General features: G+C 45.2%; 1 long non-coding RNA gene across 2 annotated transcripts in view; it reads left to right on the plus strand.

Moving 5' to 3' along the window:
- LOC139044959 (uncharacterized) overlaps positions 1–23,116 on the plus strand; it is a 71,410-nt gene that overhangs the window by 19,600 nt on the left and 28,694 nt on the right. For both annotated transcript variants that reach the window (XR_011502444.1, XR_011502443.1), the window contains exon 2: positions 14,253–14,475. This is a non-coding gene — a long non-coding RNA (uncharacterized lncRNA). The remainder of the gene's footprint in view (positions 1–14,252; positions 14,476–23,116) is intronic.

The raw sequence follows: 23,116 nt of genomic DNA on the forward strand, positions 1-23,116 counted from the left end.
GTGCCTGTCTTCTCTGCTCTGTAGCTACCACCACTTGAGATACAGACTAATCTCTAACACTGATTAGCACATGCCCAGCCTCAACAAGCACCATTTTGTACTAACAACTCCTAAGGAGAAGCCGTCACCGGCAAAATCAACAACTCATTAGTGTGGGGAAAGAATGGTTAGGAGAGGCACGGACTCCTAATTTGTATTTTTATCTTGTGATTTATTTTCAATCAATCAACAAGAACTTATTGATTGCTTACTATGTGCCCATCACTGCTTTCATTTTGAGTAGAACGATGTATTGTTTTCAACACAAGTATTGTTATTAGCATTCAATAACAAAACGTTACTGAATTTTCTCCTAGTTAAAATACACACACACACTCATGTATTTTAACTCTTGCTGCTTTGTTAAGGTAACTTTCCAATTTCTTGCTGGAAGTCAAAAGGAAAATGGGATTTACTTAAAATAATTCCATTCTAGGGGCTGGCCCCATGGTGTAATGGTTAAGTTTGGCATGCTCCACTTTCACGTCCCAGGTTCATGGGTTTGGATCCCCAGAATTGACTTACACCACTTGTCAGCCATGCTGTGGCGGCGACCCACTCACAAAACAGAGGAAAACTGGTACAGATGTTAGCTCAGGGCAAATCTTCCTTCAGCAACAAAAAAAGATTGGAGATGGGTGTTAGCTCAGGGTGAAACTTCCTCAGGAAAAAGAAAACAAAAAACACCTAAAATAATTCCATTCTACAGTAAACTTTTTCTGAAACGTGCTTATTTCATTGGAGAGGCTTTATTGTTTTCCTTTTTCTTCAGTTTACTTGTATCCCATTCCTGAGTCAATCTCTTTGCCCACATTCTGGAGTTGGACTCACCAGCCTCTCTGCTCACTTCCATCTCTCTCACTCTGCAAATCTTTAGATATGGTCTTTCACACTTTGGCCAAGAACCCACTTCTGATTAGCCCAGCTCTGATCATTAATGTCTGTACACAACATCTAGATGGCTCCCCCAAGTCTAACCCTCAGATTCCTCCTTGGCCACGGCGCTGCTGGCCCTCACGGGGGCTAGCTTGCTCCTCCCTTCCCAAAGGAAAAGGAGAAATCACTTCAATGCTTCAGCAATCCAGCAGAGAGGTACAGTTCTGATCAGAGGGGGAGAGGCGGCTCTTTGGTGTAGGGAAAACCTTTGAAGAAACTTTCCTTACATAGAGATGAATGGAGCCTCAACTAGGGAGGAGGTTTAGACAAAAAAAAATTGTGGTTTTTTTTACGCATTATAAAGGAATGGAAATATGGAGGGAGGTGAGTCCAGAGCTAGAAGAGGAGTCGGGGTAGAAAGCCTAGGTCAGAACTTTCTGCGATGATGGAACTGTTTCAATTCACTGCTGTCCAACATGGTGGCCACTAACCACAAGTGGCTATTGAACACTTTTAATTTGATTTAATCTTAATACATTTAAATTTAAATAGCCACACATGGGACTGGTGACTACCCTGTTGGACAGCATAGGTCAAGATGGAGAAGGCTCAGCAATTCAAGTTGAAGTCTTGGAACAAAACAGCCAGTGAGAAATTGCCTGTGGTGAGGATGGCTGGAGGCCTTTGGTTTTCTGTCCAGTGTCACAACAGTCAGCCACACAGAGTTGAGAAGGGAAGAGGAGGGCAGAGGATTTATGCGACAAGGGAAGAGGGAGACAAAAGGTCGGTGTAGCAGATGAGAGGGTGAGCAGGGAGACTCAGGCCAGACATGTCTCCCCGTATTTAGCACCCAGTTTTGCCTCATTTCTTTAGGTCCCTGGTGCTTATAAGGTACCTGTGACCCATCACTGCCCTTGGTCTGAAACCAGGTAGGCCTGGGCAGGGAGGCCAGCACCTTTGAGCAGCCCACAGCCCACAGCAGCTGTGACTGGATGGGGCAACAGAAGTGGAGTCTGACCTGCTTTTACCCACAGCCCTAGGACCTCTGCTCCCAGCTAGCTCAGGGCTGTCTGGGCACGAGAAACAGCAGAAGAAAGCAAGATTGCAGAGGAATGCTAGCTTCACTCAGCTGTCTGTTCCTCCCCTTCAGCACGTGTTCTGAGTGGCCACCAGAGGCGAGATTCTTTGGGTTCCTCTTCTGCCTGTGGCCGTCACCATCAAAGCCCAGACTAATGTGAACCCTCACATTCATAAACCTCCACTGGTTCTGAAGTCACAGTGCATCAAAGAGGTGGCACTAGGAGGTGGGGAGGACTGTAAGAAAAGAGATTTACTTGCAAGTACAGATGGAATAATATCTCCAACTTTTCACAACTTTTTGTTTTGTAAGAATTACCCCATGCTAGGAGCAGTAGATGCAGCTGGATGTTGGTGAATCCAGAAATAAAGAAATAAGCACATTATTTATAATTATGGTGGTAACTATAACAAAAATGAAAATCTTTGCTTAAGAGTGGGATGGGAAGATGGAAGAAAGAGAATTTTCATTTTCCTTTTATACTTCTTTGTATGGTTTGAACCTGAATAATTTTTTCAAGAAAAGTCTGGCCATGTTTATACTAATGTTGATATTGAGGAGAAGCAACAGGTCATGAGACAGTTCATTCCTGAAGGCTCTTAGGGTAAGAATGGAGAATTGGAAATCTAAGATGGCATTTCTTGGTGGTACATGTCTAATCATGGGAGGCAATGTGCCAACGTTTTAATGGAACTGTGGATCCCAAAGTGTGGGAAGGGACTGGGATAACAGAGGGCAGAGTCTGGACTTGAGTTCTCTGCAGAAAACCTCAGAATCTTGTTTAGAGACATTCTGTGGACACATTCCTACAGAGCCACCAAATAGGGTATCAGAAGAGGCACAAGAGGAAAATCTGAGGTCTTTACAGAAAGGTCCTTTGAACCCTGGTATCCAAAAGAGTGTGACTTAGATGAAACCAATTCAAACGGAGGACAGAGAAAGTTAGAAGTGGGCCCATAAGGGCTTGAATGTCTGATCTACAGGTTGATGTGGCAAAGCTAAGTGCGAGTAATGAGACGGGGTTTGAATTCTGTTAATGTGGTTTGCAGGACAAAAGTCCCACCCACTGCATTCCACGGCTGAACTTCAGAGGATGTGGTAGGGAGGGGAGGACTTGCTGGACACCCACAGGATAGACAGCCCCCCGGGGCCTACTTTCGGGGCAGAAATATTAATCCCCCAAGTGGTGGAAGCTGGGTTACCCAAGCAGAGGTCGGGAGGCCTGCCCTTCAGAAGCTGCCAAGCGTTGAGCTCATCCCAGAAGGTCCTCTCCTGAAGTGCTCCAGTCTGCTTCATTTCTCCTTCTCCTCCTCTTCCTTCCTTCTATTACATCCTGAATCCTACTTACAGAGAGGAAATGAGCAGAATCACTGAACACCCACGGGATGAACTTGCAGCTACAGTGGCTGCCTGATAAATTTGGAGGCAAATCACTGTGAGCATCCACTGATAAGGGACCTGAGGCCTGTAGCACAGAGCAACGTGAGCCTCTCAGGTGCTCCCCAAATGGCTGGACAATCAAGACATATTCCTCCCTTAGCAGGAGGCCAAGGGCTATCTCCAAGACAAGGGCCTCTGCTCCTCCTTCCGTCCGAGGCTAAATATCTTCTCTGGCTCTCAGTTCACCAGGTGCTGGTCTCAAAGTGCTTACAGACCTTCAGTTCCTCCTGGATCCCACTGCTGACAAATAGCAGGTCAGGCTCTCCCAGGTTGCATATTCCAGCCCTCTCTGGAACACTACATTGGCATAATTATTTGAATTGAACAAATAGGCAACTAATGATGGCAGTTCTGTCAGCCAATACATAATGGAACCACAAAGCTAAAGGAACCGAGGTCCACTGTGAGTGTTTAAAGGCTTGCTGCCTCCGAATGGCTCTCACACTTGGATGGGAGCAGGGGGCTCCCACTCCTTTTGGGAGGGCTAGTTAACGTAGTTAGTGTCAATTCATTGCTTCTGCCTTTTGTGGAAAACCCACCCCCTAGCTCTGCCTGAGTCAGAAGGGTTCTGGAGTGCCTATGATTTCTTGCTCAAGAAAAAGAATACCTTTTTGTATAATTCTGAGAGCAAGCAACACGACTCTCCATCACATCCTGGAAAATTCCGAGATACACAATACATAAAATGAATAGAGGTCCCAGCACGCAAGCCATGATAAGGAGGTGTGTGGCATTCCACAGCCAGTCTCCTGCCTGTGAAGCAACATAAAAGCCCAGTTAGTGCTGTGTAACAGCTGTATTTTTCTTGTCTACAAATTCCAGTTGTATGAACGTGGCATGCAACAAGGAAACACCGTGTCTGCCAATAATGGAAATTGTTTGAGATTTCTGAGGAATTGGTGAACAAGAGGGGGTTGCAGAGGTGGCTTTGGGGGTTTGTGTCTTGGCTTGAGATTTGGGACACAGGCATCTTGTTCTTAGCAGCCCCAAAGAGGGGTGAGAGGAAAGTTGGTACGTATATCTGGTGGGGGGTTTTGAGGGGAGGGGCACGCAATTTGAGGGTCTGTGGAGGCTAGAATTGCAACATGAGGAGAGATGAAGGGGATAGAATTCATGCCCAACCAAGAATTAGGACCCCTGCCTCAGGTTCTCCTTACCTCTGGCCAATTAGCATATCCTGAGTTCTGCTGAGAGGACCTCAGATGAGCTAGAGCCGAGACACATATGTAAGAAGCTTCTACCTCTGGATCAAGGTGTCCCCCACAAGGAGCCTCTTAACTGTTCTCTCACCTGCGTCTCATACCTTCTAGATGTCAGGTGTATGGTGAGGGGAGACAAGGGGCATGGAGTCTCACAACCACTTCTGAGGTGGGCATGGGGGTTGGGTATCCTTATGTCCAGCTCTACAGATGAAGACATGGGGACTTCAAAGCTTTAAATGCTCACATCTATGCAGCCAACATAGAATCAGCAGAACCAGGATTCCAACCCACGCCTTTTGAAGTCACGCTCACTGCTCTTTATTTCCTGCACTGCCTCTCTTGTAGGTGTGCTGGTTTGTGACCATCAACCTACCCTTTCGGCCTCTGCCTTGCTTTGCCCCTCAAAGTGTCCATCTGGCTCTTAACAGCCTGCTTGCCTCAGCTCCAGTCTCCACATGTGCTCCTGTTTCTGCTTACAGGCCTGGCTTCAGAGAGCTTGCTGGTGATTGCTGGCTTCGCAAGTTTCCAAACTTGTGACAATCTATCTGCCTGCTTTCTGACTCCAGCTTCAAACTGCTCTAGGTCTAACAGCCTCAGAGTTTTGCTCTGTCTCTGTGCTTCGTTGGTCATGTTTGCTAGAGGACTGCCCATGAAGCTGGGCCATATTTGGTGGGAGCTGGGCCAGACAGCAGGTCATTAGCCAACGACTGCTCCATGGAGATGCTGGACCAGATGGGAGAGGCAAAGTGAGAGCCAGGAAATGGAGCCAAAGGTGCATCAGGTCCAGGCACCGGGGAGAAGAGGCATCAGACCTGTGTGAAGGTCAGCAGTGTGGGAGCCAAGGGGAGATGCCAGGCAAAGGCAGCTAAAATAGGGGCACTTCTGGAGTTAATTCTGTGAGCACCGGGGGTCTACCCATGGGTGTTCCTTGAAAGCATGGCCAAGCATGTTTTACTAGGGTTTTTACCATATTACGTCACGTGAGATGTGGTGAGGCCAGATGCAGATCAAGAGACAGAGGCCTGAGAGAGTTTTATAGTTTGTTATTCTCACAGTTCCCTGGGAAGAGCACAGTGCACCATGCAGGACCACGCAGGGAAGCACCAGGGTGGGTCACAAGAGAGAGAAAGTGGAACTGTGGGCAAGGGCCTTGATCGTGGTTTCTGTGGGAAGGAACAAGGGAGGCAGGGGAAGCAGACTTAGGATTGGCTAGTTTGAATAATTTCATCGAGCTCTGGGGCTTAGGGGCTGTCCCTGGCTGTCTAGTGCCCAGCCCTGGGGTGATTAGGACAAGTATATCGTGGCCTAGAGTGCGAGAGCCCCATAAAGGAGGTGGTTGGCGTTGTGGAACTAATTAACTACTTGAGTAGGGGAACTGATCAGCCTCTAGCCAGGGCCACAAAACTGGGTCAAGACAGCGTTTATACAAACCATATTACAACGGGGTTGGGATGCACTCCTAAGGAGAATTTTTGATTTTTTTTTTGTGATTACAAAATTAGTATATGGAGGTTTAAAAATTCAACAATACACTGAAAACTGTTTTTACAGTTTTCAACAATACATTGATTTTAAAAGTGACTCCCCAACGTCACCGGAAGATAAATTTAGTAGATAAATTATGTATATAAATTTAAATAGATAAATATGTATTGTTTTCAGAACTTTGGTTATGCCCATAGGAACTGTGTGTCCACAAACACACACATATAGACTCACACATATACATATTGTTTTGTAGTTTATAATAAAGATAAAAATAGGACAATACTATGGCATAATTTTCTTTTTTTTTTAAAGCACAATGGTATAACATGGACCTTCTTCCAATTCAATACATACAGAGGGACATCATTATTTTTAACAGCTGCATAGCATTCCACAGTATGAACCAACCATAATGTATTATGAGTCATTCTACTATTAATTAATATTTATGTTGCTATCAGAGTTTTCCTATTACATTGATTAGTAAACATTGTACACATTTGCATGACTACTCTGGAGAATAAATTCCTATAAGTGCAATTCTTGGGTCAAAAATTACATGCATTTTAAATTTAATTAGGAACTGTTGAATTCTGCTCTGAAAATATTACACCAGTTTATAATCCCACAATAGTTTATCACTGGACATTAGACATTATTGATCTTCATTTTTTCAATCTAATTGGTGAGAAATGTGTCTCTTTGTTTTAGTTTATATGTGTCTGATCACTAGGGAGTTTTGTGGATTTATTAGCTGTTTGAATATCCTCATCTATAAATAAACTCTTCAGGGCTTTTCCCTATTTTGAAATGTTTTCACATATTAAAAATATCAACTTTTCATTATGTAGATCATAAATACTTTTATTAGTCTATTATTTGCTTTTAATTTTGTTGATAGTGTTTTTCTGTGTGAAAACTTTTCTGTTGTGTAATAAAATCTCTCCATATTTTCTTTTATGGTCTCTGGGTTTCCTATCCAGCTTTGGAAGGCTTTCCCATTGGGGGTAGCGTTTTGAGGGGACTAGGCTGGGCTGGGCAATATTCCCAGGCCTGGTATTGTCCTGATAGGAGCTTTTTCTGCTTTCCCGGTAGTCTCCTGGTTGCTAGGGGGCTGGGTAGGGATGCCAAAAGCACAAGTCACTGATTAAGTGGTTCTTAACTTTTCATTTGCTGTATACCTCTTTGAGATTCTGATCAAAGCTATGGACCCCACACACAAGTTTGACTATGATTTCAGAGGTTTTAGACTACCTGAAGTCTATCCTGGAGCTCTGTTTATTCTTTGTCAGATTAAGAACCCTCCCCTACTGCATTTATAAATATCTGATCTAGGTAAACATTTCAAATGATTTCTGCCATCAAATGTATAGTCCTAGTTGTTTCTCCTCTAAAATTTCACCTGGGAAGCTCGTTATGCAGCCCTCCTTGTCCGCTTTGGGTATTCATGACATCCTCATGGCCCCAGATGTAAGGGCAGCAACAGCCCAGCTCAGGACCTGTGTCCCAGCCCCTTCCCAGAGGGCAGCCTCCTCCACTACACCCACGCATTCCCTAGATCACTGACTTCGCACCTGAGTTCAGACACAGGGAGATGACAGCCTGGGCTTTCACAAGCTACACTCTGAGGCGGCCGAGGCAGGGAGGGGGGTTTCCAGGGAGGGAGGCCAAAGGCTGCAAGGGAGTCATCAAGGAGATTAGAATCTACCTATCTTCAGGAAGCCCATGAGGAAAGACAACAAATTTAGCAGCAGGATCTTACAAGGGCTCTGGAGGGGAGAAGCAGAAACTCGGAGGTTCAAGGCCTCTTCTGGGAAAACCAATAGATTGTCATCGAGGGGAAAGGTTCAAGGACCTTGTCAGAGTGTTGGGCCTCCCCAAGTGCCAGGGAGGAAAGGAAATCCATTATGGGGACCTCAAGTCCTTGCAGGTCTAGGAACTTCAAAATAGATGCAAACATCTTCTGCACTGATCTCTCCCTCTGATAGAAAACTTCCTGGACAAATCTAATCAATACTTTAACAGGAGCATGAAGGGGCTGCTCTCAGTTTGAGAAATGTCAGCTTTAAATGGTTCTGATTGCTTTCCATGAGGCTTTGGTCGAGAAAGGGTCAGCTCAGAGCGTAGAGATCGGCACATTCAGCACTTGAATTTAGGAACGTCATCTAAACCCCCATAATGGGAATTCAAATCCCCTCTGACGCAGGCTCCAGCCCTCTGCGGATCTGTTTCTCCTGGGCTTCCCTTTCCATTTTGGATTTCCTTTGGGCATCCATATGCAATGAATAAATGTTTGTCTGGCTAATGGTGCCTCCAAACATGAGCACTCTTGATCATAATCCTCCCAGAGAAATAATTAGCCGAGATTCAACTCAGAGAAATATGGAGAATAAGCCATTCAACTCAAAGGAATGCAGGTCAATCCGATTTTAGCCATAGGCTTTCTTTCTCCCAACTGGCTGTATTTCTTTAATCTTCCATTTCTCATAAAACATTTCAAGTGAAGAGGAGAAAGATTACTACCCACAGTGGAGATCTGGATGAAGCGGAGAAGGCTGCTGGAGTCCCAGGCGTAACCGGTGGCTGCTGGTGAGAGCATTTTTCTAGTCCCTGTTACCATCCGGGTGCTGCTGAGAAAAGCATGCATAATTCCTGCCCTCAAGGGGTTTTCAGTTTAAGAAGCTTCCATTGACAGAAAGGCATGGGCAAACAGTGGCTAAGTGCCATTCAATGCGGTTTTAGATAAAGCATTTGCTTCGTGTACCAACCTAACATGAAGCAGGCCGTACACAAATGAGCCCTGATGGGAATGTGGTCTGGACGGATTGCTGCTTCCCTGTTTTCCCCGGGCACTAAATCCTGACAGTAAGGGTGAGGTAAATACCTTAATCTACATATTCGTAATCAGTGCCTGAGGTGTTTTGTTTTTAACCTTGAGATTTTACCCAAGACAAAAAGACAATCACTGAGTCCACATTCTAGAATAAGAACATTCTAGAAATATATATTTTACTCTGGTGCTTATTTCTAGAGAGTAATGTATACCATATCTTGGAGATCCGATATCAGTTTCCAGTTTCTCCTCTTCAGGGAACACCTGCAGACCCATACTCAGTGGGTCAACAAGAAGAGTGTGTTCTGGTCTGATCTTGAGTCTTCTTCATGGGGATTTTCCCAGTTCTTCTTTCATATGTCCTACAATACTATTATCTGGTAGGGATCGAAGTTGGAGTATCTCTTTCTTGTTTCACCTGCAAGAAATCTTTAGTGTCATCTTATATTCTCTGTCAACTAATTTCTTCAAAGGTTAGTCTTTATAAAACTCCTACAAAATGCTGTTTGTCCACAGCTCACCTCACTCTCTCTCTCTTTTGGTCTGTGTCTGTATTCTCTGTTCATTCTCTGCTGCAATCAGCATTCTCCACACTGTGAAGATGGAAGGGGAATTTTACATTTCTTTTGGTGGAAAAAGTCACTTCCTACTTGGCTCATAAAATCTGAATTGATTTTCTCAACTTCCCCTCCTCTTGAGGCAGCAATATGAATGCCTGGTGATGCCTGCGTAACACACCTAAACATCCTTCCCCCCATTCCCCCCCCACACAATTGCATAAGACCACAGTACTGTAAGAAGGGTTCTTCTTACCATTCTACACCATATTATATAAGTTAAGGGGCAACCCTGGCTAAAGTGGGCAGTATTTTTAGTAATACAGATTCCTGAGCCCACCCTGGACCTTTGGAGTTAGGATCTTAGGGGGTAGGTCCTGAGAGTCCTTATGTCTAGCTAACTTTGGTGATTTGCTTGGCACAGGTGTAAAAACTAGGGTAGTTTACACAGCAAAGAGTAAGTGCTTTGAGGACGTTGCATAATCCTGCTAAGTAAGAGAAGCAGAGAAAGCCTCCCTTTCTTGAAATTGGGGAACGATTCACGGAAGAGTGGGTATTGCAGACCAGCGAATGAAGAGATCTCACAGAGGAGTGGGGCATTCTAGGCAGAAATGGAGCCGGGGGAGATTCAGAAGTGGGCACGGAATAAAGGGGAATTCAGTCTTTTTCCTGGGAGGAATAAAGAGGCACACTGAAAGGCTCCAGGACTTCACTCTCCTGGGATTCTCAATCTTTGATGAGGAAGTGCTTTCATCCCCAAAGCCATGAATAGGAGGAGGGAAGGCTGTGTTGATAGTGATGAAATTCCCAAGCAGACCAAGGGAGAGCCCTACTCTGCCCCCACCCCAGCCCCCAGGAAATCCCTGGATGGAACTGCACCTCCTGCCTGAGCCACCTACCATATGGTCTACAAGCCCACCCACCGTTTTGCACATTAGAATCACCTGGGAGCTTTTACAAATACCAATGCCTGGCCCCTTCCCCAATATTCTGATTTAATTGGTCTGAAGAGGGGCCCAAGCATAGCATTTTTAAGAGCTCCCAGGTTATTCTAATGTGTGGCCAGAGTTGAAAACAATTGAACTGGTCATCTGGAACCCACCAGTTGGGAAATTCTTGTTTAACCCTGTGCCTCAGTTTCTTCATCTGTCCTGAAGGATGTTGCCCAGGTGTCAGGTCTTCAGTGCTGCTCCATGTCTGCTGTCCCTCTCCTCTTCACAGGCATCTGGTCCTCTCTGTGTTGCTCCCTGGGGTGTCTCCCTCTCATCTTTTCCCCTTCATATCTTATCTGTTACGCTTTGGTTCCTCTGGGCCCCATTTCTGCTAAGTGACAAAGGCTGATAATTGCTTAATCAGATGAACTAATTGCTGTTAACACTATCTGGCCAGTTAGAATTCATTCCCAAAGAGCAGTCCCTACAAAGGGAATTTCAGGCAGGGCCAGCAGTAAACACCAGGGCCTCTCAGTCCCTCCAGCCCTCCCCTCGACAGGCCATGACTGTGGAGGGTTCAAAGGGCAGGGATCAGTCCTTACTAGTTGTGTAAAACTGGGACATCATATGGTCTGTCTGCGATTCAGGGGATAGTAACACATCTTCTAGAATCATTGTAAAAGTCTATCAAAGGGTATGGAATATGGTAGGTGTTCTATAAATATTAGCTTTGTTTTCTTTCCTGTCGCAGGCCAGATCCAATTACGTCTCTTAATAGCCACATCTCACTTTTAACACACAGAGATTAAATCTCCAGCTAAGCCACATCTCTTTCATCCTGCACTTGTGCAGTTCATTTTATAAATCTAGATATTGAATTTCGTATTTTTTCTTGTCAAATTTTCTCTTATTTTCTGCTCAGCAACTCATCCTTTCCAGAACTTCTGGATCTTGATTCTATTAGCCAGCATAGTAGCGAAACTTTCCGGTCTGTGCCATCAGCAGAGATAGACAGAGGGTTCTCAATGTCTTCACCCAAGTCTTGGGTAACGTTGTTGAATAGAACAGGCAAAAGATAAAGTATTTTTACACCCTAATCTTCTAGCATGATGTTCAAAAATTAATCAGATCTCATTAGTTTTAGTGTTAGTTTCAATCCAACCAAAGTGTATCTTCATTCAGTTTACATGTCCACATTTCTCCACTATTACTTTTGTGGCAGAAACTAGTTTCCTGCCCCAATATCCATTCTTTTCTTCCTCGTTAATAACAGAACCCTGTACTTAGCAGCGCTGATAAAAGCCTCTTTTGCAGCTGGATATGGCCATGTGCCTCTGTTCTGGCCAATGAGTTGTAAGTAGAATTGTTCTGTGGGACTTCAGGCACACCTCCCTAAAAGTGACTGACTCAGCTGGGAGGAGCTAGCCCTTCCTCCTTCCTGGTGCTTCACTGTGGATGTAATGGCTGAATCTCCAGCAGCCATCTTGGATCATGAGGTGACCTTGAGTATGGAAGACAGAAGAAGCCTGATCTTTGCTGCATGTGGAAACGCTATAGCAGCCTATGAATGCCTAAAGATTTTCTTATAGGAAAGAGAAATAAGCTTTTATTTTGTTTAAACTTCTTAATCTAATCCCAATGACTATACCTTGTTAAAATTCAAATGCTCTTTCTCAGAAAGAAGAAAGATGAAAGAAAGAAAGAAAGGAAGGAAGGAAGGAAGGAAGGAAGGAAGAAAGAAAGAAAAAGAAAAATAGATGCTGAGTTTTCTCATAGGAATTTGGAATTTCTCCTACATCTGGAAGAGTCCTATACCTCCATAACCTTTCCAACCTTTGAAAAACAGCTTGGGAAGTTATTATAAAAAAGAGAAAAACAAAAAGGGAAATTTGTCAGCATGCATTTGAGTAGATCTTCTAACGTTGGGAGCTAGAAAAGCGTTTCTCTGGAGACCTAGGCCATTTCTCACAGTTTCCTTTGAAATCACTAATTATGCTCTAAAAGAGAAGGCGTCACTGGAGCCAGAACCAGCAGCCAATTACCCACAAGAAATCACTCACTGTGTGGGCTGCCTTCTCTCTCTGTTCGCATAATTTCAAAATGTAATTTCTGGAATCATGCTAAATACTTGTAAACAGAAATTGGTTTAATTGCAAGGAGGAACAATTTCAGGGGATAAAAAGGAGAGTTGTTTTTCATTTTGTCGATGACAGAGCAGTCTTCTTTGGGTCAGACTTGCAGTTCCCATGTGTCTTCCCACCCAAGTCAGGTCCCTCTGTAACTCCAATAAGAGATGCCGCCTTCAGCAGAAGGTAGAGGTTGTTATGCAGGAGTGGAAAGAATATAGCACTTGGAGTTTGAAGACGCAAGTTCAATTCCATCTCTGACACTTGCCAGGCTGATATCCTTAGCAAGTAACTCAGCCTCTTGATCCTCAGTTTCCTCCTCTCAAAAATGGGACTGCCACACAGGGTTAGGAGGATTAAGTGGGTAATATATGTGTATAAACTGTGAAGTGCTCTACTGGAATGTAAACTCCATGAGAGTGGTGACTCAGTTTTATTCCCTGCTGCCTTTTCCGGTGCCCTGAACAGTTCCTGGAAAATTGTAGGGGTTGGTATCAGTTACTACTGCCACAAAATTGTGGCATAACAAAATTATAAAATGGCAATGGCTTACCATCATTAACATTTGTTTTTCGCAGGTCTGCAGGGTCTAGCTGAGCTAGACTGGCCCTGGCTGAGCTCTGCTGGGCTAGCTCTTGCCTCTGCACTCAGCTGGGGCAACTTAGCTGGGACAGCCCTGCTCTCTGGGTTTCTCATGCGCCTCTGGGGACTAAGGGCTAGCCTGGGCCCGTCCTTCTCATGTGATGGCAGAGGTACAAGAGGAAGCAAGACCAGTATGCCTGTGCTTTGTCTATTAACATCCCCTTGGTCAATGAAGAAAGATGCATGGTTAAGCCCAGAGATGGGAATTGTACTCTGCCCTCCGAGCAGGAAGACACTGCAAAGTTACACAGCAAAGGACAGGGATAGAGGGAGAGGTGAAGAATTGGGCCATTAATGCAACCTACCACAAGATGCAATGAACTCTACGTTGCTGATGTGAATATACACAGTTTTTGAATGACTGAAGACAAATGTGAGATAGCTGAGGTTCTTAAAGCAAGCCCTCACCTTGCCCACCAAGGCTCTCCTTCTTCTTTCTTCTCATGCTTGTAACCCATTAACCCTTTCATGCGGGGTGGGGGGAGCGTGGGGGGAGGGGGGTGGGAAGCAGCTACATGATCTAACAAAGCCATGCGGTAAAAGACATTTGTCTACAGCTCCTTCCCTCTTGCCTCTTGGAGTTCCCTCCTTCCTCGCTCCTTCCCTGTTGCCTCTCCCGGCACCTAACCCAAGTGTTCTAGCACACTCTTAATGGTTGCCAAGATTGCAATTGATCTCCAAAGTGTTACCTAAAGATGTTGAGCCAATTTAAGAAGTAGAGGGACAACCCAGGTGCAGAGGTACGTTTCTGCCTCCTTTCATCATGCGGAATCACTAGAGAGCTTCCTGAGTTGATGTAAAGAATATATGTCATTTAAAATTATACTAATTATCAAAAGAACCAAAAAGTGGAAACTGTTCATGGTGGCTCCCTTTGAGAAGTAAGACTAGTGGTAAGATAGATGAAGAAGATATTTCCTTTATATTTTATACCTTCCTGTGCTATTGGGGAAAAAATGTTTAACCATACGCATGTTATTTTTATAATATACTTTATAGAAGGTTTAAAGATGCAGTCTGTGAAACTCCTTTCTTGTAGGTGTACTTTCAAGCCCCGGAGGGGTGAAGCTGTAAAGGTGGGAGGCCTGGGCTACAGGAGGCGAATCCTACCCTGTGGACGGTGGCTTGCCCACCCTACTCACAAGGCCTCCATTTAAAGAAAGAAAAAGAAAGCAATTCACCCTGCCTCATCATAATACATGGAAGAGAGCATGAATGGAATTAACATTCTTGTCTGTGCACCTAGAAGAAAATGTCACTGAGTGAGTAAGAAAGCGATTACTTCCAAGGCTGAATGAGCAAACCATTTAGGCAGATGGGGAAGTCTTGTTGTACTACTGATTTTGGGGTTATTTTCCTTGTCTTTCCATTTCTTCCTGCCTCCTCCAGGCTTCCTGTGGGCCTGGGTTTGCATAAAGAGTGTATTTGGGGGAGCATATCCTGGGAAGGCACTGGCTTCTTTTTAGAATTTGCAATTTGATTTTTAAATGTTGCTGTACAGCAGGAAGGCACTGTAGGAAAAGGCATATAAGATAAGAGATTTTTTGGAAAATGCTGTGCACAGCTCTCATCTGGGTAAGGCTTGGATGGCTCTGTTCTCAAGGTTTATTTCTGCTGCAGAATAACACCGGTAGAGTACAATTTGTCCAGAGTTTCACTTTGCATCAGGGCTGGATAGGGTCCTTCAGCTACTGAGTCCATCTCTGACATCACAGCTGATCAGAGACCTGCTGGTTTTCTCCTGGGGAGTAGACTCGCCTCAGCCTCCTCTGACATCATGAGAGGGGAACAGACTCTGAAATTCCCGAGTTCCTTATTTATGGCTAAGATAAAACGCTGTTGTGTGTGTGCACGTACTTGTGAGTGTGTGCTGGGGTGGGGGCCCTTGGGAGGAGAAAGTCTTGGAGCAAAATGACTTTTCCAAAGGAGCACATCACCTACCCTGTGCTCCTGTGGCTCAGCCCATGGAGAACAGAGCAAACCATAAAAATGAAGACTCCAGCCCCTGATAAACTAAGACAAATGACCACATGCCTCAAAGTCTCTCCAACCTTGAGGCCACTAAGAATGGGCCTGGAGTGCCAGGTGACCTGGAAACTCATAGCTTGGCAAAAATCTTTCTGTAATAGGGAGCAACAAGTCGTTCAGTCCTCGACTGGTTACAAGCCGGCGAGGACTTGCCCTCCGAGACTTGGTACCCGGAATAAGAGGAAGGTTTGCTTAGCCCCGTCACAGCGCCCGGGGCCCCTCCTCCCACTGCCTTCCCCTTTGCTCTCTGCAGACATTTTCAGTCTACTGCAGCATCTCCCCATTAAAGTAAATAGTGCTTCCCCGAGAGCACATCTTCGATATTTCTGCAATTGTGCCATAGCCAGCTAATGTGTGATGCCGTAGTTTAATAGTCTATTAAAACACAGCACTGCACATTAAAATCTCTACTGTATCACTGCAGATCTACTTAACAAAGGCGAGGTCCCCAGAAAGCACTATTCACTTGCTGAGTTGCTGCAACTGACTAGGGGAAGTCTCTTATGGCAGAAAGGGGAAATGGAGTGGTGAAGGGGTCAATAAACACTTCCCCTCCGGCCCCCTCTCCCAGGAGAGCAGCCCCTTTGCCCGGCTGGAAGGAACAAAATCGGCTGGTGCTATGGATTGCATCTGGAAATTCTTGGCGTTTAATAACAAATCACTTCAGATCAGATCTCATTACTCAGATCTTTATTTGGAAGCACTTCAGTTTCCCTTCTCTCCTTCTCAGAGAGATACAGGGTTCGGGAAAGCTGCCCCCAGCCTGGAAAATGCACCAGCGGCTCCTCCCTCCAGAACAATTGCCAGGGCGGAGGAATTCTTCAAACAGCTGTAAATCCTCCCACCAACATCTCCCTCCTTTAGAAACTACAACAGTTCCTCACATCAAAGCCTCCTGTCAGCTGCCGAGAGAAAGAATCAATAGTTTAACAGAAAAGAAGCAACACGAACGCTGGGTGCATGGTGTAAACACCTGTATTGCAAATAACTCAAATATCACTTGAGAAATGGAGGAGAATCAACTCCTGGTGCTGCGGGTCCTGAGGGGCCCCGCGGAGGCGTTGCCATGAGGAAGCAGTCAAAACACCAGCAGGGGCTTTGTTGCAGAGTTGGGTCAGTGGGGGAAAGACGGGGAAGACAGAGAGATGGCGATGGGAATCTGAGGGTGGGATGGCCAGAGCCAAAAGCCTGAGTAGAGAAATAACGCAGAGAAATGCGGAAGAGACACACGTATTGAAATGGGCATCAGGAGCTCTGCCAGTCTCCACACTGCCACCCAGTCATTGTGACGGCTCAAGCCAGTAACCTTGGGATCTTCATCCATCCGAGAAGGACAGTGAAGGAAGCCGGAATATGCCATCTCAAAATGTGCCTCTTTGACATAAAAGTTATTTTGAGCTGAAGGCAGTAAGCAGTCAATGCAGAGAAAGCTCCCCCTTTTCTGCCTAAAGCAGGAAGTAAATTCTCCTTTTACTCGAGACAGACTCTTAGTCCAGAGAAGGCACCAGAGGAATCCGCAAACACACTTTGTTAAACTAAGCCTAGTTTAATCTTCCTAGTTAAGGAAGATAAGGATTCCCTCGTCCTAGTTAGACTACCCCCAGTCCAAACTCCTTTGTCTTGTCAGCTCTTCATAAATGTATTGTTTCCTTGTCTAACAGGTGTAAAAGCTTCCTGCTCTGGTCACCTCTTTGAGTCTTCATTCTCTTGTGAAGGCTCCCATGCACATGTTCAAATTCTACAAAATTTACATGCTTTTCTCCTGTTAATCTGTCTTTGTCAGTTTAATTTTCAGACCCAGTCAGGGACCCGAGAGAGTTGAGGAAAACTTTTTCCTCCCCTACAGCGAATACTCACAGAGTTTCCCTCCAGCTCTCTGAGTTCATAGACTCTAAGTAAACCCCCACAGTGGATGAGTGTGTGAGTGTGTGTGCGCGCACATGTAGTGGTGCCTATCTTTAATCATTTTGGTTTTGAACTCCAATGCCACTTGATAGTTATTTGTTTTTTAATTTATTGGGTTGCTGTGATGTCTACTATGGTTCCATGTGATAAAGTCAGAGCTTGCTTCAATATGTTGTAGAACTGCATTTTCCAAGCAAAGCCCCGAGTTATCTCGATTCCGTAGTTTGAACTAGGAATAATTTCCTCCCTGGCTGCCAAACACTTGGCCCGGCTCCTATGGGAGATGATCCAGACAGCAGCCATGGTTTTGCCTCCTTCTAACTCCACACAGAGACTTCAGTGGCCCCAACGCTTTTCTGCCCATGGAAGGAACAAAGAGAGTGTTGCTAAGATCGTCATTTTCAGTGGCTTCAAATCCTTTCCCAAAAGTGCCAGTTGGGGCAGGGAGTGGAAGTCGGTGGATTTTTATCAAGCATCCAGCTCTTCTCAGACCTGCTCACATAACTGACATGGTTTGTGTACTGATTTCACTCTTGGCTTCCTCCTGTCCCTCCAAAAACTCATCTTCCCCATGTCCCAGTGTTCTCACCTACTCGCCTTTAATTTAATCTAAATTGGTATCTTGCAGCAGCACATTTTGAATTGCTTGAAATCCTATTGGAGGTACAGTGGATACAAATACATGGATACATAAACTAACAAGCCCTGGACCTCTTTCTCCCCCAATTTGTAGGAAGGTGCATATGGGGGAAGATGGGAAAACAGAATTTCCTTGGTGACTTGGGGTAGAAATGAGGTGAAATTTTTACCTGGAGTTTAAGTGAAATGGGATGAGTGACAGTGAAAAGAACAAGTGTGAAGTCTTCAGTGTGGATGACAGTGGGTTGTCTGTAAGAGGAGAAATAAAGAACCATATGGACAAAATGATTTCCAAAGTGAGGGGTGATGTTATTTTTTGGTTGTCAATTCAGTACAAAGGCACTGAGACTCTGCTCAGAAGGACCCTGCCAGGGAAGGACCCTAAACTTCCTTGAGTCCCTCAAGGGGCCAGTGGCTTTCCCACGCATTATCTCATCGAGTTCATACAACGACTCTTCCAGACAGGAATTGTTCACATTTTATAGATGGAGAAACTGAGGCAGAAAAAGGTTAAATAATGGGCCCAAAGAGACACACCAGCAAGGGGGAAAAATAGCATTTCAATACAGTTCCTCTGATCATTTCTTTATATTACACCTCCTTATATTACATCGTATTGCATCCTCTGATCATTTCCTCATATTACATTCCATTACTCCTTGCATTACATAATGGGCCGCTTAACCCATTAAAAATGTTGGGCTATAAAATAATCAATAAGGCAGTGTCTTCTCCCACAGGGTATGTAAAATCTGGGAGATGGAGGAAGAAAGTCCAGGAATGCCTATTGTATAAAAAAGGGACAAGAAAGGACAAAACAAGTGTTCTCAGGAAGGTGACAACACTTCTGATTGATTGGTCTAGAGGACCTCTGAGGGAAGAGGGACAAGGTCAGGAAGCAGCCCTCTTCGCTGCTCTGGGTCCCACCACAGCCTTTAGTCTAGAAATGACCCATGTCCTCAAACAGGGTTTCCCTGTGCCCCAGGAATTCCCCAGAGTTCCCCACTGGCCACGTTCCTCAGCCTCAGCTCAACCAGGCAGCCTGGAGGGCACAGGGAGAGGAAGGTGGAAGAGATCCTTGTGGTAAAGAGATAAACAGTTGGGCTGGGACCTAGAGCTGGTTGCTCCTCCCCTCCCTCCACACTGGAGACTGATAATTGTACATGTTTGTCTTTGTGTGAAGGGCTCCCAAATCGAAGAAGTGAGAATTACACTCATAAACCCAGGGGACTGGCTTTAAGGGAGGAACAGTGCACCTTATCTCTGCCCCCAGCTGTGAGCCTGATTGATGCTATTAAAATTCCCAGGGAGCATCACCAGCAGCGCTGATGATGGGAGGTGGGGGGGGAATGTGTGGGAATGTGCAGAAAGAGAGAGAGAGAGGGAAGCAGCCTGGGAAATGCTTGTTGATTTCCTTCTTGAAATAGTCCAGGTGGGAGGAGCGATAACTAAGGAATGAAAACACATGATATGGAGGATTTCATGGCTGTTGCCCACGATAGTGTGGGGTAGGTGCTGTCTAAAGACAAGGCCTAAAAAACTTAGTTGCTCCCTTAGATGCAAGAATTTAGAACCATGTCTCTCTAAATTAGGATAATCAAATTAATGCATAGACTCATTCCTCAGCCTCCTCTGACATAGAATTAGAGGAGAGTTTAGGAATAAAAGAGCTGTGCTCAAGTCTTTATCAGCTATGTGACCTTGGGAACTCCTTTTAATAACCTCTTTACTCTAGATTGTTCATCATCAACTTCACAGTATTGTTATTAAAAAACAAGAAATAGTGAAGATGAAGGCACTTTGCATGCTGTGCAGTGCTGTATGAATAATGCTTATTTATTCCAACCAAACTTTAGCCTTGAGAGATCCAAAACACGGATTTGGAGCTGGGCCAGTTTGAATGGATACCGCGATCTTGCCCACCTGCCGTGGCTCCCTTGTAACTGACATCACAGGGGTCTGGCCTGTGGTCCAGGAAGTCTTGGATGCCGGCAGCGGCTTTCATGGGGATGGCCAACAGAGGGACCCCACAGATGCTGCCCCCTGAATGAGTGCTTTTTCAACAAGTCCTACTCAGGCATGAGGGCTGTAATAGAAATTGGAGGATATGTTGTTCTTCCTCTGGCCAGGCAAGTGAAATGGACCTTGGAACATCTTTAAAGGGGGTCGTGGTTCCCTCTCTGCCAATGAGAGGGGCCTGGTCCTGCCCTTGTTCCAGGAAATAGGGCTGCTCAGTTTGACATCTTCCATTCTCCTCAACCAAGGATGCACACAAAGTCCCTCCTTAGGACTAGCTGGAGAGACAGTGTGTCGTGGGGTGCCACCTCCAGATCTCCTTGGGCCTTTTTTGGCCATTACGTTGTGGTGTAGACTAGCACGCCTCATCACCAATCATTGTGATTAGTTTTATAAGTACCCTTCTCTGTGAGCAAGTGCCAATGTGCTTCTCCGACTTCTTAATTCCCCACAGTGGAGATTCTTGACCCTGGTTCCCTCCCTCAGCCTTCCTCCTCCCTTCCTCCTCCTCCTCTCATCTTCCTTCTCTCTTCTTCCTCCTCCTCTCCTCCTCCTCCACCTGCTCCTACTGCTCTACTTTCCTCCGCCTCTCCTGCTCCTCCTCCTTCCCCTCTCCTCCTCCTCTTCTTCTCTCTTCTCTTGCTCTCACTCTTGTTCTCTCTCAGTGCCCCAACTGTTTCACTTGGCCCCTCCACTTTTGGAGTTGAGCAAAGCATCACCACGTAAGGTACGGGATCTGGCTTCTGAGATGGGGACCTGCATGATATAATCTGACAGTCTAGGGGAGTAGATTTCTCTGGGAAGAAATTTGACAGATGAGAGATGGGAGATGGGAGATGATGGGAGGGAGCCCTGTAGATAAATCCCTCTCCTTTCTCCCTCTTGTACACTGTTCTGAGGTATGAGATACGTTTCTCCTTGCTATCTCTCCAGAGAAAGCCCTTGTGCCAAGCAAAGACTTTTGTTAAGCCCCTGGCTGTCCTTCTTGCCTAGCACTGGCCAGAGTGGAAGGTCATCCTATGGAATCACTTCTCACCTCGACTTACCTCACCTCCCTTTGACCTTCACCACCTGGGTTGCACCTCTCACTTTTTCCCCCCAATCTCTGCTTTTCTAGAGGATCAGGGCCAAGACACCCATTTTATTTTTTTTTGAGATCAAAGCACACTTGTTTACTTCTCCTCAGAGGTATTTAAAACATCTCTGATTGTGGCCTTTCTATTTGTTATCCATTACAGAAGGGATGTGAAGGAGGAAGAGAAACTCTGAGGAGGGGAGGAGGAGAGACAGAGGTCCCTGTCTTGCTCCTAAAAGCCCAGCTGCAGACCCTCTTTCATCCTGAAGAGGAAACCTGCCCTTTGTGTGGATACAAAGTCCCAAGCTTTTTAGAAATGGCTGGGCCTGGGGCACAGTAATCTTCACGGGGTGGGACGTAGAGAGAAGAGTTTGGCAGGCCTTTCTAGGAAAGGCTGTCCATTGACTAAAAACTTGCCCAGAAAGGAGACATCATAACAGACACAGATCAGCCACAGAAGGACTTCTGTTCTCTCTCTTTCTCTCTCTCTCTCTCTCTCTGTCTCTCTTCCCCCATCTGTCCCCTGCCCTTAAGACAATATAATCAATGAAAGAACTTAGAAAAAATGAACTGTAAAGAGTATAAGGAGTCTTGAGATGGACTTTCAACATGCATTGCTTCTCTCATGGGGGTTTATTTTTATTTGCCTTTTGAAAGATAAGACTGTGTCAATGGCAGCCAATCATCTCACAGCCTGGCTGAACAGGCTGAGTTCATGAACATGGATGGGGCACAGAGAGAGGCGGTCTTTTCTCTGCTCCTATTCTGGGCTTTCTGGAGTTCCACATGCATCATGTGTGCCTGCGACCAACTTCTGGGACGTAGTGATCAGCTCTGTGGCCAGTGTCTGGTAAATAAGAACATCTCTGATGTACAGATTGCAGAAACTGGCTTCTCCCTCTGCTCTCCTGCCAGGAAATGAAGACTGCACAGAGGAGGAACACTGATGTATGAGGAATATTTGTTTCCATTTCACTGTCTCTGGTGTTGTGTTTTGTGGATTCAGGGAAGACCAATTGGAGGGACCAATCTAGAATGGGCTGGATGTTGACTTGGTCCAGCCACATGGGCCAGGGAAGGCAACTTCAACCACTAAAAGGCAAAAATGTCACATGAATGCTATGCATCTCCATGCTCATGCAGACTTAAACCCCAACATGCCCCAAATGGAGTTCCTCATCCTCCTTCTAAAGCCCGTTCTTCCTGTAGTGGTCTTTCTATCAACTGATGGCACTGTCTTCCACCTCGTCTCAACTTAGCATCAAGAACTTAGGCCACCCTTGACCCTTCTCTTCCTTATCCCCATGTCCCATCATCAATCTCATTGGTTTTGCTTTATAAGATTATAAGATCTCTGGAATCTTCTCTCCTCCCATCTCCACTTTTCCACCATAGTCCATCACCCCTCACCTCTTTCCTGGGTGATTGCAATGGCATCACTCTTGCTATATGCCTACATGTTCCTGACCCTGCGGCAAAATTAAGTTTTTTGAAAATACAAATCTTATTATTATTCCTCCTCTGTAAAGCCTTTTAATGTCTTCCCATTGCCCTCTAACTTCCTTTTAAGCACCGTGTAAGTTTGAGTTCAAGTCCCAAGGTCCTTAACCAAAGTTTCTAGGCCTTTGTCAGTACCTTCCTGCCCACTCCACTCTTCTCCCTCTCCACTGCTGGGTCCTTTCAGCCTTTCACGTGTTCCACACTTGCCTCCGAGCCTTTGATTATGTTGTTCCCTCTGCCTGGGAAGGCCTTCCTTGCTCCATTTGCCTTCATAGCACTCCTCAAGCCTGCTGTTACTTATTCATCTAATTTTTGTATTCTTCACTAGACACTCAGCTCCATGGAAGAAGGTACTGTTTTGGTTACCGCTATAGCACTAGCACTCAACACAGTCCTTGGCACCTAGGAGATGCTCAAAAAATTATATGCATATATATATATATGTATATATAGAATTGAGGAGATTTTGGTAACACTGCTTTAGAACTGTAAAGGCTATATAATACTGGTGATTTTTATTTCTACTTTCTAGCTCAGAGCAAGCAGGATAGAATATCCTATTATCATTTGGACTTGAGTGGAACTTATTTATATCTGTGTGTGAAGGCTTCCAGGCATTTGCATCTTAAGCTTTTTATTTATACCTGCAGAATGAAAGGATTTGGGCTTCTTTAAAGGAATTTCTGGCAATAGCCAGCAGGTGGGTTCATTAAGGAAGGAACAGAACACTCTCCTCCCTA

This window comes from Equus asinus, chromosome 3, assembly GCF_041296235.1.
Source record: "Equus asinus isolate D_3611 breed Donkey chromosome 3, EquAss-T2T_v2, whole genome shotgun sequence".
NCBI classification, from domain to species: domain Eukaryota; kingdom Metazoa; phylum Chordata; class Mammalia; order Perissodactyla; family Equidae; genus Equus; species Equus asinus.